At 39.5% G+C, this 15,383-nt stretch overlaps 1 protein-coding gene across 1 annotated transcript in view; it reads right to left on the bottom strand.

The window, feature by feature from the left end:
• Positions 1 to 13,625, bottom strand: part of LOC122806871 (T-cell-specific guanine nucleotide triphosphate-binding protein 2-like) — a 29,512-nt gene extending 15,887 nt beyond the window's left edge. The window contains exon 1 of the mRNA XM_044077641.1: positions 13,360 to 13,625. The gene's annotated coding sequence lies outside the window, so the exon portion shown is untranslated. The remainder of the gene's footprint in view (positions 1 to 13,359) is intronic.
• Between the last annotated feature and the right edge of the window lie 1,758 nt (positions 13,626 to 15,383).

The raw sequence follows: 15,383 nt of genomic DNA on the forward strand, positions 1-15,383 counted from the left end.
TGGATATGTACCCTTCTTATACCATGATCTAATGTCCAACTGCTGAATGTTCATTTTTTCATTACAAAGTAATCTCTTAAGGTTCAGACTATTACTGAACCTAAAGACCGGTCTTTCTCCCACTACCTGTGACAGGGTCGAATCAAGGAGCAAAATCTTCCAATTGTTCCATATAATACCCATAATATGGTCTACATCATTCGTATATTTAATATTAAAGGGTAGTTTCATTTTGTTCCTCTTAAAGTGATGACTAAAGCCTCCTTTTTTCACATATGTGGGGGTCTCCAGTGTAGTCAAAGTTAGATCATCCACTAGAGCTAAAGGATAACCTCTATCAATAAAACAACTTTTTTGATAATCAATTAAACTAAGCATGTCCTCATGTTTACTACAGAGCCTAGAGATTCTTGTTACCTGCCCCTTTATTACATTTCGGAAGATATAGCGGGGGTGCATACTATCAAAGTGAAGGATTCCATTCCTCCAGCATGGCTTTCTATATAATGTTGTGGTGATTTTATTGTTAACTTCTTTAGTAAGAGTGATATCCAGGAAATTTACATAATCCAACGAATATTCATAGGTAAATTTCAGAAAAGAGGTTGTGGATTCCATATATGTTACAAACTCATGTAGTGAATCTACATCATTATTCCAAAACAGAAGAATGTCGTCCACAAAACGCCTGTACAAGATTATATTCCTAAACCTCTCATTATCAAAGATAAACCTCCTTTCCCATTGGTAAATGACCAAATTTGCATACGCATTTGCACAGGGAGTGCCCATGGCCACTCCCCATGTTTGTGCATAAACTTGGTAACGAAACAGAAAAATATTGTTGTTTAACACCATATCCAACAGGCTACATACTAGCATCTGGTCATTGCTGTCCAGTGTGCCATACGTATGTAAGCACTCCCTAATAGCCTCAAGGCCAAAATCATTGGGGATGCTTGTAAATAGATTCTTAATATCTAGTGTCACCATTAAGGTATTCCTCAGAAAGAGAGGCATTCAGTTCTAAGCTGCAGACCAAGATTTTTGGTTGACAGGAAAGCTTTTCTGCACCTAATATGTGGCAAACTGCAGTTGCTACTTTCTGCTGCCACAGCTCACTGCAGGTGCAGAATATGGCTTGTTCTTTGCAATTAGTAAATATAATTTATCCAGCCATATGATGAGTCTCTCAGTGACCTGAACATGGGCACTCATTGCCTGACGTTGAGTCCAAAGTCAGGCTGCTAGTTAACAGTTGGGTAGCTTAGCATAGCCTGTTGCACTGTTTAATTATTCATGAAGGCTCTGCTTGGAGCCCTCTTTGTGAACTGCAGCTTGTGTTTCAGTCAGCAGTTTGAAGCTCTACATGGGCCTTTAACAGGCTATAATAGCTTTATAGGTTTATAGGTGTTTACTAAGCTAACGACCAGCAGGGGCTTTTTAAACCTAGGCATGCATCCCAAATTTCTGACAAGTTCTGATACCTTTGATAAGTGTATGCATGGGCCTGGGAGATGAACCATTTCCAGGTTACCGGTTTGCATTAGAGACATAGCTGCCAAACCAGGGATGAATTTTCGGTTTCCCATCCAATTGTCCAGGTTGCACTTGAATTGGGTTAGGGAGGAACTCTGCTTCACATGGCTGTGAAGCCTGTTACATAGAAGGGGTAGCCTCTGGGATATATACCTCTCTCTCCAGCAGGTCCTATTTCTATCACAGGCAAGGTTTAAATCTTTAGAACGGGTAATTCTGCTACTGTTTGTTTTGTGGATAAGCAGGAGGTCCATCAGAATGGGGTCTGACAATGCCCTGTATGCCAGGCATAGATCTCCCCTCAAAAGCCTGTAGAAGACAGAATACAGGGATAGGGCTTTGAGGTGGTCTACCCAAGTCATATTACTTATGCCCTTTATTCTTTTAGTGAGGAACCTCTGTGGATGTTCCAGTTGTAGGATATGCCTGGTTAGGTACATACCAAAGGGGGCACTGTACTCAATGACAGGTCTGATGAATGCCGAATACAGTGGAACAATGACTTCCTTGGACTTAGATGGCATACCTTTGTTTATCAGTTGCAAAACACAGAATGATTTCCTCACCACTGTAGAGATGTGATGGTGAAAGGCTAGATTCATATCTGTGTGTGTCCTTAAGTCCCTGACTACTGAGTCAGCTCTAAGGGGTGTGTTGTCAATATGATAGTTACCAGAGATGGATGACTTCCAAAAGGATACAATTATGCATTTCTTGGCATTTAGTTTAGTCCATGGCTCTGACACCAGTTATTTGTTTATGTCAGCCCCTCCTGGAGAACATTTGTGTCAGTGTGAGATTCAATGGGAGCTCCTAATTTGCAATCATCTGCAAATTTAGTCAGCCAGAGACCACTGACATTGGCCTTGACTTCTGAGAAGTAAATGCCAAAAAGGAGCTGTCCAAGGACTCCACTTGTGACTGATCTCTTTGTAGAGGTGGACTCCCCAATTGTAACTTCCTGGGTCCTGTCTGTGAGCCAGTTAGGTATCTACTGGGTGACATACAGGTTTGTACATATCCTCTTGCGTTTGTCAACAATGCTCGAGTGGGGTATTGTATCAAATGTCTTGGCCAGGTCAAGGAAGGCAGTGTGAACGATTTTGCCCTCATCCATTGCTTTGGTGACCTTCTCAAAGATCTGCCCTTTACGAAACCAAACTGGGTTGGGTCCAGTGTCTGGAGGTTTACTATATCTCTATTGATCATCTCCATGAAAATTCTTTCCATGGCGTTACATATAAGACTAGTGAGACTTATGGGCCTGTAGTTACCAGGGTCTGTAGATGGCCCACCTTTGTGCAGAGGGATGAGTGTTGCCTTTCTCCATTCATGAGGCACGAAGCCTGTTTGTAGGCTACAGTTAAATAGTAATTCCAGAGGTCCTGATAGGTCATGTACATAAAGGTACTGTTATCAGCTTGTGGTGACTCATGCTGGATCTCCACTTAAAAAGTGTCAGTGGTTCAGGAGGGGCTAAATGGATATTGAAAAAAAATAAATGCATAAATAATAACTAATAAATTAACAGATGCAATGAACTAAAGTGTTGAAATATTTCAATTGTTGCTTTAAATCCTATTTTTGCATAAAGCATTCTTAAAGTGACCTGAAACATTCTGTATATGACTTAGCGTAGATTAATGAGGAAATGACAAAACTTAAGAGGATGACTTTACATACATTCCTGTGCCACAGAACTCACTGCCTTTGTACCACTGTTTGAACGTTGCTAATCTTACGAACGTAACTGGGAATTAAATCAGAAAAAGGATTCAGCTTACAGTGACAAGATCAACAGAACCATATGCAACAGGAGAGCCACACCATGTTGGTCCAATCTGATCCCATCACAGATGCACTGAAAATGTCAGGCAAAATAGGATACAGATGATAGATCAGAGTAGACTTGTAAATCACTCATCACTTCAGCCAAAATGCATTGTAGCAGCCGAGTCAGTTTTGTATGCAGATTTGATTTGAAGTCATACATAAAGTCACTAAAGGCTGACTGAAGGTGGCCTGCACTGGTTCATATGGGGCTCTAGGGGTCTATATAGGGGCAGATTTGTGAGCCTGCATGGAGATCACTGGAGACCGCAGACATGGAACAACAGGGCTTCTTCTTTAACTATGGATTTAAATATAAAGAAAAGCACAAAAAAAAAAGATTAATTTAGCCAACAAAGAAAACTGGATCCACTGAAAACTGCAGCCTCTAGTTTAATTTCATAGGTGTGCGTGTGCCTGTACATGACTGTGCGATACAGAACACAGAAGTAAGGGTGGGGTGAGGTAGACATATTTAAGTACAGCCTGTAGCATGTACTTGGCACTACTGCATTTTGTTTTACATCTAACTTTTAAAAGTAACACTTACACAAATCTGATACAGGCTACACAGTACAAAAGAAGAGGGCAATACAATTACTTTTTACACACCCTTAATGCGCAAAAAAGATGTGATATGCTCTGCAATAGCAAATTATTTTAGTTCTTTGATTTGCAGAAATGAAATGCTTCATATGTGTGAGACAAGGTAATGCAGAAATGAGCCAATTCTTTACTACATTATAGAACTGTCCGACTAAATAGATGTAAAGGATACTGCTTACTGGAAATGAAGGACAACTGGCTCCAGGACTGCATGATGAGGTACCACATGAGGACGACAGAGGAAATATCAGAGAAGTTAGTAACCCATAAACTGACAACAGTACACCTATGTATTACACTAAAAACACAAGCAAATGTAGAAAGTGGTTTCTTACCAGGTAAATGTCAAGACACTAGTCTGCAAAAAGTAAATGGTGCTTTAGTGGTGACACAACATAAATGTGTTGTATGGAAAAAGAAGCAAAGCAGCAAGAGAAAGAGAGAGAGAGAAACAAACAAAAAAAAAAAGTGGGAACTGAACAAAATAAATGAAATGTTAAAGTAACAGCACGTGGAGGAGAGATGATCTTTTGTTAAGGTACAGGGGTGAAAAACGAAGTAACAAAGTATAACAATCAGAAATGTAGGAACATTTACATTAATAACGTGAATACATCTACTTACTGTTAACAGAAGCATGAAAGAGCAACAATCAGTAAAATTAGTACTGACAGGACAGAAAGAGTGTCCCAGGGCAATCTGTGAGGAGAGTTTATAAACCTTTAAATAAACAACAAAGTAAGCAGCAGTCTAAGGCACCAGTAACATTTCACAGGGGCTTGTGAAGGTACTGACAGTTAGTTATATATTAAGCAATAAAGTAAAATGGTCCTTTGCAGACCCTTTTTAGCTATGACCCAGGCCACAACAGCAAGGATACATGTCTATATATGCAATTTAGAATTTTTTGGAAGGTGGGAGAACAGCAGGGTACCTGGCAAAAGCCTATACAGACACAGGGAAGTATGTAAACTCCATCTAAACAACAAGCTGAGGTTAGGAGTGAACCACTGGCCCTAAAGCTGTGAAGCAGAAGCTTAACCACTATGTTGTCAGTTGGAAGCACGTACTGTCCCAGAGAAGTAAAAAAAAGGTAGATGCAATCCCATGATGTAAAATCTGTACCCATTTCAATTTCTTTCAAGTACTCCAGTAACCTCCAGTCTCCCAATGGGAAGCTGCTTATACATATATATAGCCTTTGTCTTGGCTCTTAGTCTTGTGGTCCATGCCTGAACTGATAATGGCTCAAAAGGAGTAGCCCACTAACTTGATTAATATATTTTAAATAAAAAATAAACCAAACTAGAAAAAGCTGTCAATTTTGTTCATGGTTAAATAATGGTGATGGTAGAAAAACACTGAAGTCTTTGGCAACATCTGGAAACAAACATTTTGTGATAGCAGAGGCAGGTGGAATAAGGCTGGAGAAAACATTTGTAAAAAAAAAAAAAAATAGTCTCTGCAGAAGGCAACACTGCATTTTTATGTGGAGTTTGCATCTATGTCCACATGAGTTTCTTACAGGGTCTGTGGCTTCACTCTACATTCCACAGTCATGCTGTCAGGTCGATTTGCAGCACTAAACTGCTCCTTGTTGTGTGTGTGAGAATGTTTTAGTGTCTCTGACCTGCAATGGAATGCAATCCCACTCAGGGACTGGTTCCTTCTTGCACCCATTGCCTCCAAGTATAGGCTTCCTGTATGATCCTGACCTAGCTGAATGTAGGTATTAAAATGGATGGATAGCTAGATAGAGACAGACAGACAGACAGATATATATTTATATGTATCTAGAGAGAGGTATCATGCCTGTAAACATTTCAGTAATGTGCCTCACATTACTCCAGAAAACTATTAGCCATGAAGGACTGAAGCTTCGGCCTAAAGATGTGACACTGCTCAAACAAAGGCAAAGCTGGACTGGTACATTCATTGAAGGTACAACATACATGTACCTGGCGCAAAAGGTCTGTTTTGACTGACTTGTTGTGGGGATTGAATAAATGACCTTATCATTTGTCAGTTCAACAGTGATGGTCAATTATTCACAGAAAGTTTGGCTGTTATATGAACAAGAATACCCATGAATCTGCCTCTAATATACCAAGAAGCACAAATATGCACAGATGTTCTCATGATATGCCCACTTTCCATATCTGAGTATGTGAACCACTTAAATCACAGGTGTTAACCAGCCACCATCTCAATCCACCACCCATCTCCCAGTTTAGTACACAGAGTCTAGCCCCTACATGTCAGGAATCCAAAGGTTGCTGAGGACATGGAGGAAGGCAGGAAGGCAATGGAAATTAGTTGCAGTAAATTATACTTCAGGCCAGTTTTTCTGCCAAGTCCCATATTCCAGATTCAAGACTAGTGGCTTACAGTGGGTCTGCTGAACTGAAAAACTGTGTGTATGAAGGAAGATGCCCTATGCATGAGGCAGTATCAGCATTGTTACCCTATGCTGAATTCTGAAGGCATAACATAAGTGCTGTTCTGTATTGCAAGGATGGGGGTATTGCACTGTGTTGGGTGGAAAGCAATTCTTGAAGGCATAAAACTTACCTGTGTGAGCCCTGTCTAGGGCTTTGAAAAACCCTGCAGAAAGACATACTACTGTGAAGTGAAGTGAACTTTACAAGGCAAGTGTGAAATGCACTTTAGTACCTGGTGAATAGACTGGAGTTTTGTTTTCTGTTTCCACTTTGCTGCAAGAAAGTTTGATTTTATGTATCCTTCTAAATAAACCCATGTTTCAAATCTGTAAAGCTAGGTAAAAGACTGGTGGAATGGCGTAGTGTTTATGGCTTCCTAATAATGGTTCTAGTAGAGAACTATACCAGAAGACAACAAATAAAAAACAATTCACTTAAAGGGTAGGCAACAGAGACACTGCTGGCAAGTTTGGTCACTGGGACATAGTGTAGATACTCCCTAACCCAGAGCTCATACATGTCGGCAAGTAATGTTTTACAAGAAATGGAAAGGAAATACTTACTCTAAGGATGGCACTGAAAGTCTATTTAAGGCAGAGATCATACATTTCAAACTGTGAATGAGTAAAGAAGGCAGACAGAAGCTGCAAAATAACTCAAATCAAACGCCAAAATCTGCTGCCATTTTTCTTGCACAGCAAAATTGGCCTACAATACCAATACCATAAAGGAATATAATCGATTTTTGGGTTCTAGTGTTTTGGGAAGTCTGTATCCTGCTATTTTGACTTGTGAAATAAGTTCTAACCTGTCACTTGTTCATGAACTTCTGTATTACAACAGTAGAAAACTGACGTGTATTGTGTATGTATGTATGTGTTTTTTTTTTTTTTTGGGGGGGGGGGGTGGTAATCAGAAAAGAAATAGCCCATTTAGAAAGAAGCCTTTATTCACTCTGGTAAGAATAAAAGATATCCTGCATCCAGGACTGGGCTTAAGCTTAGGGGCGCTCTTTCCCTATCTATTTAGTTTTGGAGTAACTTTTTTTTTTTTTTTTTTTTTAGAACAATGAAAAGAAAGAAATCTCCCCTATTGTCAGGCTGTTAAACGGAAATGCACCCACAGCACTGCAGACACTCCAGGGGGACATTCCTCCAGCTGACGTGACATACAAGTCATGCCAGAACATTGTAATGTTCATATTCAGGTGTGTTTTTACAACATTCAGTATGAATTTCTAATGCCTGGCTTTACTGTCTGGCTGTAAAAAACTATGAGGGATGGAGGTCACACATATGAACCAAAATCAGGGACATTCTGTAGAATTCTGGACAGAGATGAGAGGAACAAATTCATAGGTAAATACTAGGCTATTGATCTACAGACTATTACAAACTTAGCCAATGACTGGTCAAAATCAACTCTGTAACTTATATAAGCGAGGTACAGACCTTAACCATTATGCCAACCCCTCCCTCCCTCCTTAATAGGTGGCTAATGACCTCAGGGTGCCTTTTTAAGTCTAGCTATGCTTCCCCAGGGGAGAATCAAACATTGTACTTTACATATGCAAAGCAAAAGCCTTAACCATTATGCCAACATGTTGGTGAGATGTGTTTTTATTATTTTTACAATAATGATAGTGACCAACCAGATATTTTTAGCAATATTTCTGGTTCTGTGATTTCTATAGATAGTTGAGATTACAGGAATCGTAAGCTGAGATAAGTGCCTTCACTATTTTTACAATGATGCTGACAGCAATCAACCAGGTATTTTTGGTATATTTCTCTGGTTTTGTGATTTATGTGGAGCAACTTGGACTGGAATACTTTATCTGTGGCATCTTGTTTGTTTGGACTGTTGAACTGATATAATACTACATAGCCATCATAGTCATGACTCTAACCGTTGGGTAGGGGTTGGGGTTGGTTGAAAGTAACTGACCCTCTTGTCATTCATTTGATATGTTTAAACAGTCACTTCATGGCTTTGCAGAACTAGTGTGCATTGATGAGTAGTAACTGGACACTTGATATGCACAGACAGAGTAGGTATAATTGTTGTGGCTATCTTCTATGGAGGAAAATGACTAGCCGTTTGCTGATGTTTGGTTATTATTTTGACTTTGCAGAGCTTATGTGATTATGTGAAGCAAAGTTTAAACTTTGGTTTGTAGACTTCCTCACCAACAGATCCTTCAAGGTGAAAGATGGCACCACTACTTCTGAAACAGCTCCTCTTAAAAAAAGGAGTCCCCCAGGGTTCTAGTTTAGCTCCTCTGCCATTTTTTACATTTATCAACAAACTCGCATCTGATCATCCTCAGACAGTTGTAATCCTTTATGCAGGTGACATGGTCATATACAGATAAAACAAATTCCACTCCATTATACAAACTCAGCTCCAAGATGACCTCCAAACCCTCAACCATTAGCTAATACGCCAGTAACCTTCACTCAATCCGTTAAAAACAAAAGCAATGCTGTTTGGAACCAACCACAAATATCCAAAGCACCCAGCTTCCTTATATTTAAAGATGTGAAGAATACCACATCCTTCAAATACCTTAGCATCTGGCAAGACCGATCTCTTAGCTTTTAACTCCATATTGTCGGCAAACAAGCTATCGCCTCTTCTGTCAAAACAACCAAAGCATCCATAGGCAAAGGAGTACTCATCTCAACTTGAATATGGATTACCATTATAGCTGCAGTCTCAAAGAAAAACGTTACTACCCAAAAAACAATGTCCCCCAATAATAAACACCACTGCCTAACTCTTGCCAAAGCTAAATCTTTCCTAGTACATGCCTCCCACTAGGATCATTAATTCACAAAGCCCTTTCTCCTGAGACTTCATCTGTCTCATTCATAAACGTTTCACCAAAACCCCCACATATAATATCAGGGGTATCGCTCCATCTCAACCCGTCATATTAACTCCAAAAAGTAAACTTTATAGCACTGACCATGCATTCTCCATCCTAGCACCTAAACCATGGGATTCCATTCCTCTCTCAATCTGAGATGTCTAAAAGTCCTCAGACTTTAGACAATAGCTTAAGGAACACCTTTTCACCTAAGCAAAGTGCAGCTGCAGTCACCAAGGTCCTGTTACATGAACACTGCCGCTCTTTCACACCCCCCTCTATCCACATTTCATCCTTTCTTATCTATTCATGCCCTTTACTTACTGCCTCTCATTCATCCTACTTCCCTTTTCTCTTTGCATCTCTCTCACACTTCTCTTTCCTCTGCATGCCTCTCTCGCCTTTTCGCTGTCTTCTCCCCATGGTATCCATTCTTGGAACTATTATTTATTTATTTACATTTGTTGACTGGGAGTGTCCGACTGGACGTAGGTCCATTTTCAGTGGAGGCCCGGCGAGAAAAATAGACAGTAGTTACATTGGATTACATAGCAATTAACAATTTGATTAACATGGCAATCAATTACAAACATATTTACAGATGAAGAACACAGTACATCAGTAGACAACTAGAATCTTTATCTTCGAAGTACATAACAGACATTAACAAATGTTACAATAAGAAGTTCCTGCTGTATAATAAGTAGTTAGGCTTATGAGCATCTCAGCTTGCTATAATCAACTTAGTTAGTGGGGTGGAAAGAAAGGTAGTGGTTGGATGAGCTGGGTGATATTAGAGTGGGAGTTGCAAGGGCATAGCCAGCATGTTTTTAGGTGTGCTTTTAGTAAAGTTTTGAAGTGGGTGCATGATGGTATGGAGGTAATTGTGGGTGGGAGGGAGTTCCATAATTTGGCTATGGAGCAAGGGAATAGTGCTTCACCAGCAGAGTTATTGGCTTTGTTGATCTGCAAGTGATTTTTGTTGCTGGATCTTAGTGGTCTGGTGGTGCGATAGGGTTGTAGTAGATTCTGGAGGGATGGGACATTTAGTGGATGGTTTACTAGTTTGTGGGTGAGTGAGAGTTGATACCACTGAAGGAGGTGAGGGAGTTCAAGCCAGCCCAGTTCAGCAAGTGAGAGACAGTAGTGACTACGGTAGGATGCCCCTGTGGCGAATTTGGCGATTTTGTTGTAGCAGGTCTCTAGCTTGTTTAGATCACATTGCCTTAGGTTGGTATATATATTGGAGAGGCATAATGCAGGGTGGAGATAAGGTGGGAATTTGCTATTGAAATCTTTGCTGCTTTGGTGAGAAGTTGCTTATTTCTGTATAACGCTCCTAGTTTTCTGTGGACTTTTTTTATGGTAATGGATATGTGAATGTCAAATTTTAGTTTATTGTCTATTTCCACTCCTAGTAATTTGGTGTGTTCAGTTGGTTATATAGTGGTGTTGTCTTTTGCTGTGATGTTAAAGTGAGAGTTGTTTTGAGTAAGTTTGGTGGGTTGGAAGATGAGTAGTTTAGTTTTGTTTGGGTTGAGTATTAATTGGGCATTGGATAACCAAGTTTCAACACAGGAAAAGGCTTCCTGTGTGACATTTTGCAGTTTGGGTAGGGACCAGGCTGAGCAGATGATGGTCGAGTCATCTGCGTATTGTATGAGTGTGCCATTTTTGATGGCAGAGGTTAGATTACTGGTGAAAACAGAGAAGAGTAGGGGTCCAAGGATGGATCCTTGGGGAACCCCTATGGAGACAGGTAGTTTGGGTGATATGTCACTCTGCCATACAACACATTGCTGGCAGTCAGACAGGTAACTCTGAAACCAGTTGGTGACTGACAGAGAAGGCTAGGTTATTGAGGACAAAGATGAGTTGTTTGTGTGGGACCATGTCAAATGCTTTAGATAGGTCTAGGAAAGTAGCAGAGGAGACATAGCCATTGTTTCTATGCTGAAGGATAGTGTTAGTAAAGGAGAGTAAAGCAGTGGTGGTGCTATGGTTTGGTCAGAAACCATGCTGAGTATTGGAAAGGAGGTTGTTAGTAAGGAGGTAGTCTGAGACCTGAGAGTGTATGCATCTCTATGGTATTTTGTGGAGAGAGAATAGCTATGTGGCAGTAATTGGTTAGTTCTGTGGAGGGGCCGCCTTTGTGGAGGGGAATTATATGTGATACTTTCCACAGTGTTGGAACGTAACTTTCTGACAGAGATCAGTTAATCAAGATGGATACTGGGTAGGCCAGAGCATCAGCTGCGATTTGTAGGTATTCACTTGGGAGGCTGTCTGCTGCTAATTTGGTGGGCTTAAGTTTAGTTAAGAGTTTTTTTATGTTGGAGGTAGGTACAGGAGAAAAAGAGAAGGCAGTGGGGTGATTACTAGTTGAAGGTGTGGGTTGGAGGGGAGGGGGGGTTGTTTTTAGCTAGTGATAGTGTGGTTTGTGTGAAGTGTGTGTTGAATGAGGTAGCAATATTTTCGGAGAAGTGAGGGATGTTAGGATGAGGGGTACTGACTTTACCTGGGTGGAGGATGGAGTTTATGGAGGACCAGAATTGTTTGGGGCTGTCTTGGAAGGAGTCTAGGGGCAGACTGGTAGTATTGGAATTTGTCCTGTTTTATTAGATTTTTGACTCTGTTGCGTAGTTCTAGGAATGTCTGTCTAGTTGAGGGGGTTTTGGTTTTGCGCCACTGCTCCCAGGCTTTATCCCTGTTTTTCATTTCTGACTTGGTGGTTTTCTGTAGCCATGGTGAGGGTTGTGCTTTGGTTCTGGAAAGTCTTATGAGGGCATGGTAATTAACGATGCTCAGGAAGGTAGTATTAAAAAATTCAACTGCGTCATCAAGACTGAGGTACTTTAGAGGATGCCTGTTACATTCTTTGAGGGATGAGATGAATGAGAGTGGGTTAAAGTTTAGTTTTTTACGTATTTGACGGTAGATGACAGGTTTAGCTTGGTATAAGTATTGTTTGAGTAGGAATGTTGGGGAGTGATCATTGAGGCTATCTGATAAGCAGCCTGTTATATATGACTGGGGGCTCTTACTGACTAGTATCCAATCCAAGGTAGTGCGCTTGCTGGAGTTTTTATTTATTCTGGTTGGCGACTGGACTAGTTGGGTGAAGCCATGAAGGTTTACATGATGGGTTGGATGGTTGCCAGAATAGGATTGCCAGTCAATATTGAAATCACCTAAAATTATAGTTTCTTGGGGGAGATGGTATTCTCTCGCCTCTTCTAATGTCTTCATAGCTCTCTATATAATGATATACTGCTGTCCCTGTAGCATAAGCCATCTCTATCATTATGCCGACATCTTTTCCATAAAGCTTTGCTATGCATAATTCCATTTTCCATACATATTTTGATATTGTACCTGTTACTTGAACTAAATGTAGTATATTCTTAATTCTGTAAATAGGTGCATATATTTCATTTTTGGCATATCATTGTAAATGTAAATATGTTTTTAGCATATCATTGTAAATGTAAATATGTTTTGTTAATTTATGTGACCCTATTCATCCAGACCATGCCTGCAAATGGTCTACTGAGATCAGTGCACTACCCCGTTAAAAATCTAAATAAATAAATAAAATGAATAACATGCAATATTTTAATGTGTAGTAACTGTTTCGTACAAAGGTGAAGCACATTATTTACATTGTCATATTCTTTTATCACAGTCAGATGTCTGACCTGTACACTGAAGTGGCTTTAATTGCCTGCATATTAGAAACTGACCCTTGTTGTTACTTGCTCAGTTTAACAATCATCTCTCAAAAAAAAAAAAAAGTGATAAATGCATCAAAGACTTAAAATCTGTCAGCAGCCATCTGCTTATTAACCCATAGCAAGCATCAGAGTTATAAGTTAGAACATACCATTTTAACATGACCAAGTAATAATACACCTCTCCAAACCACTCTGCATAGTGTCAATGCAAAAGTGCATTGTCTATATGTATTTGAATAAGCAAAACAATTTCTTGTCCTAAAATCTCAGGACATTTGCTATTTTTACAAAATGTTGTCTGCGTATATGTATTTGTATAAGCAAAACTATTTCTTACCTGTTAATCTCCACCTCTCCTTTGTTTCTAGGAAAATGAAAGTAAAAAGCTCATCTCAGTGTCATCTGTGTGAGAGGCAGTGCAAACCAGAGGCTACGCTTTTGCCTGTAACATTTTTTGAAAATATTTTTTTCTCCCTGGTAAAGAAGCCTACCTTCAGGCTTTATTAGACTGATTAGCTGCTCCACTGCACTGCTCAGAGAAAAGAAACATAACTTCGATACAACTACAAACTCCTCCCACAGGTTAAACTGCCAGTTTCAAGAACTTCACGTCAAATAAACACGACCAGCTGCTGTAGTTTAAGGAGAGCACGGGAAATGGAAACTAACATGTTTCGCCATCTAGTGGGCAAAACGGCAATTACAGAGTGGCTCAAGAAAGTGAAACATTTTCTATACAAACAGGGAGTTAAAATACAGCGGCCAACATGCAGTGCTGTACAACCCCCTTCATGCGTTTTCAACTGCACATATTTTCGCAGAATGTTCAGCTTTTTGCCTCAAAAATTTCGTCTGTTCCTCATAAAATATGTGATTTTCTGGCAAATTGGCTAGACCCCCCCCCAACCAACTTAAAATCACCGAAATGCTCGTCATTCACTCTATCATTAATAAGCCTTCTTCCTGCCCTAGCTTGTCCTCACTAGTCTCATTTTATACCCCTCCCCTATCTTTAAGGCGCTCAGTTCAATATTTGTTACAGATTCATAAACTTAAAAAAAAATCTGTCGGCAGAACTTATATAGTTGCTCACTTCCTATGACACTTAGGGTTACCACCTGCCCCACTTTGTGAGGGACAGTCCCTCTTTGGGCAGTTGTGTCCTGCAAAAAAATTGTAAAACTGATAAATGTCCTGAGATTTTAGGGCAAAATTATTTCCTATATTTTATGTAATTGTTACATAGAACAGTTATTCTGTATCTGAACCACCTAAATGTTATAAGAAACAGAATAAGCAACTAAAATGCTACAATAATAAGCATTTATTTAGGTAAAGAAGTGAAGTTATGTCAATTTGTACTGGCGGTGGGTAGGTTTCAGCTTGCAAAATCTGACGTTTATACCAAAAATGTCCCACTTTGGGCATTTGAAAAGGTGGCAACCCTAATGACACTGCGAAGCAAACCTCAAGTTTATGAATTCAAGAGATCTCTTAAAGAATACCTGAATCACTTTTGGAAAGGCCACTGTAACCACCCTACCTGAATCTAGTTCCTACTCTAGCTATCCTTCTCTCTTTATTCTTCTATCCTTCCTTAACATATTTCTCCTTCTGTTTATTTCCACTAGTTTCCAGCCAATATATTATATTCTACTATCTTCTACTCTACTTATTTGTGTTAACTTCATGTACTTTTGCTATATAATCTCTAGTCTCTATTCTTCTTTTTTATCACCATGCTATATATTACTAATATTTTGTATTATACTTCTATTGTAACATGTAGTTTTATATTTGTATTGTGGAGCTTTTCTCCCCAGGCCTCTGCTGAAAAGGGCTTTGTCCCAGTCGGACTTTCACAGTCAACAAATGTCAAAGAAATAAATAAATACATTACTGGGTTGAACTGAGAAATGAAATCACTAAATAATAACACACATTTGAGTTTCAGACTTCACATCCTTTAGCTACTTTATAAGACCAATATTTAAAATCTGTCCCTATTTTTGGGCCTTTGTCCTCCAGTTAGTACGGCTTTGTCCAGATTTCTTGGGCTAAGAGGTTAAGAGGTATGCCCAATACTGTCTCTGAAAACAAGTGCATGATCCTTGTATACAGTAAAAATGGTAAATGTTTAACTCAGATATTCTATATTTTTGACAAGGATCCTCCAACCTCACACTACCCGGCATAACTCTAAAGGAATCAGGGACAAATCCAAAGCTAATCAGGGACACTTTTAGAATATTAGTACTACTAACTTGAGACACTGATAATGTGAATTTATATATACTGTCTGAAGTACAAGAAGTACATAACTCTAATTATTGTCATTATTTATGAAGTGTAATTCACCAC

Source organism: Protopterus annectens, chromosome 7.part0, assembly GCF_019279795.1.
Source record: "Protopterus annectens isolate FY-2018-M chromosome 7.part0, PAN1.0, whole genome shotgun sequence".
In the NCBI taxonomy this organism is placed as follows: domain Eukaryota; kingdom Metazoa; phylum Chordata; order Ceratodontiformes; family Protopteridae; genus Protopterus; species Protopterus annectens.